Here is a 2,839-nt window from a genome sequence, read left to right as displayed (position 1 = left end):
GTCCCGCTCCACATTGGGGCTGCTTCCTGCCCTGGACCACAAAGGGCTGGCCTGGCGGGTTCCTGGCAGAGTGCTGGGGGCAGGTCTGGTTTCCACTCAGGAAAGGTTCAAGGTCTGGCCTCCACTTATGAGAGGTTCAAGAACGGTCTGACCAGACACGTAGACACACGAGCATTAGGACCCATGCCACACACAGATCTCAAATTGGTAAGGCCATTCGCATTCTGAAAAGCATTTTCTTCCCTTCTTTGGGACTGAGGCCAGGCTATGCTCACTGTTCCCGGAGAACCAAGCCAGAGTCACAGAGAGGATCTTTTTTTCCTTTTGACATGTTGCTTTCCTTAAAAAGAAAAAGGAAGTTGGATCAACGTATTCTCAACAGTGAAAAATGCTACCTCTCTCTCCCAAAGTAGCTGGCTTGGTTCTGTTCAATATTTGAAGGAGCCAAATGTGCCAAAACTTCATAGATGAAGAGAACAGATTCTCGTTTCCAGGTTGGCCAAGATCCTCCCCCACGGGCCCGTGGGATGCTTCTCAGGACCCCAAGCCCGGCATCTTCCAGGTTAGTTCAAGGTCTTATTAGGAGGACATGTTTCCCCGGAAAAATGAGTAACAGAACACATTAACATGACAGGTCAAGGCCGTGATGAAGGGTCACCAGTGGATCGTGGTTCTTCATGGTCCTGCAAAGGGACAATTCAAGACCAGTCAGAGGTGAGAGGTCACTCTGGGTTGGAGTTTTCAGGGAAGACCTCATAGAGGAGATAACATTTTGACTGGCCTGAAAGATGGGCGCTATTAGACTAGTCAAGGTAAGTGGAGAAGGCATGCCAAGGGAGGGCACAAGCTGGAGCAAAGGCAAGGAGACCAGGACACTGAGAAAGTCCCCTGAGTGTGGGGTCTAGTGAGTGGACCAATTAGACCACAAAGGAAGGCTTTCTGAGGAATAATAGGAGAAGAGGGCATGAACTCTATCCAGGAGCCAATGGCAATGGAAAAGGAAAATTACAGATTTGAGGGTAAGAGATACAACCAATATTTACGGCAATAACTCTTAAGACGTTGGCAGGTGGCCTGCAGGGGCTGAACCCATGAGCCACGTTCACACGCAAATCATACTCAGCTTCCTCGTGAAGGTTCCGGTCACTGCCAGCCCACGAGGGGACAGCAAAGGCCGCTTGGACCTCGTGGGGAAGATTAGCAAACTCCTAAAGCATACGCCTTTTTGTAATAGTTTTTATTGGCTTATTCATAATTTCCATTGAATTAGTACAGAAATACATGTCTACTTTTTTTTCACTTAAAATTTTAAACCAAATTCTGGACCTCAAAACCATCATATTTTTTATAATGACGGGGTTGATGTCACCCTCCCCTCCAGGACAACGAGCTCCTTAAAATGCAGAAGTGATTTTACTCATCTCTGTCTCCCGAAGCCCTAGCTCAGGGGCTGGCACCAGGAACCACACCAATGACCGCTTTGTAGGACCAGATAGTAGTATCTTCACTGCCGTGCAGTTGGCTCTAGTGAAGACATTGTAAATGATTTATTGTGCTTTAGGGTTAGACTGTAGAGGTGAATATTCTTTATTTACCTTAAAAACAAACTGGGCCCTGGCTAGCGTAGCTCAGTGGATTGAGCTCGGGCTGCGAACCAAAGCATCGCAGGTTTCATTCCCAGTCAGGGCACATGCCTGGGTTGCAGGCCACGGCCCCCAGCAACTGCACATTGATGTTTCTCATTCTCTCTCTTTCTCCCTCCCTTCCCTCTCTAGAGATAAATAAATAAAATCTTTTTTAAAATCTTAAAAAAAAAAGAGTTAGAGAATTCTTGTTTTAAAAAAACTGGGACTGGCAGGCCCTCTGGTCTGGAAATTTTTTTTTAAAGAAAGGTTTCTCTATCTCTAGGCTTTCCTGATAAACATATATTCAGCAAACCTTTGTGGCAGAGAACTTCTTTTAAACAGGGGAGTGTCTAGAGCCTACTGTCCCGCCCCGCCCCCTGCCTCTGGCCGCAGCGGTTCCAGCAACAAGGAGCTAAGCCTTCCTGTCCCCACCGGGGGTCTCGGTGGGCGCAGCGGGGTGCCCACTACCATCTCGCACGGTCTGTGCGGGCCAGGCGTTCAGAGACCAGGAAGGAGGAAAAAACAGAGAGTCTGGGAGACAGATCTGTACCTACGTCTTGGCTCTGCTGCTTACAGTCTCTCAGCTCAGATTCAAATCCAACTTTCTGAGCCTCGGTTTATCCATCTGTAAACAGGGAACAATAATATCCACCTGGCAGGGTTTTCGGGAGGATCAAAGGAGTATAAAAAAGGTCCTGGCACAGGACCACCACTAGAAAGGGTGCTGGTAACAGGCGATCCCTATAACTGGCATTACCTTAGCAACCTCAGAGGCCAGCATGGCTCCCTGGTGTTGGTGCAAGGTGCTCTCAGGCAGGAGCTCTGCCAAAGTCTAGGTCAAGAGCCATCGGGTGCATGGACCACTGGGCTCCAGGGGGCTGTGAAAATGGCTAGTCATCTCCTTAAAGCTCAGGCCACTGGCCTGCTGGGATCAAGGACATTGCTGCAGGGACATCATCAGGAACAAAGGACAATACTGGGAACATGCTTTCAGCTGTCCTTGCCAACAGAACCCAGCAGCCTCCGTGTGCCAGGCACCAAGAGGCTGGGCCAGGGGGTGGACGTCCCCATGCCAACTGGCCTGCCCAAGGGGTGAGACCACACGACAGATTAGAGGTGTCTGAGTTCGCCGTTTCCTCTTTCAAACAGCCAGCAAGTAGAAAGCCACCCAGCTAGCTGGGATGGTTTCTGAGCATATGGCAAGCTCAGAGTAT

Source organism: Phyllostomus discolor, chromosome 6 (genome assembly GCF_004126475.2).
Source record: "Phyllostomus discolor isolate MPI-MPIP mPhyDis1 chromosome 6, mPhyDis1.pri.v3, whole genome shotgun sequence".
Classification (NCBI taxonomy): Eukaryota; Metazoa; Chordata; class Mammalia; order Chiroptera; family Phyllostomidae; genus Phyllostomus; species Phyllostomus discolor.
The sequence above is the reverse complement of the archived record's forward strand: the minus strand, read 5'-3'. Positions refer to the sequence as shown.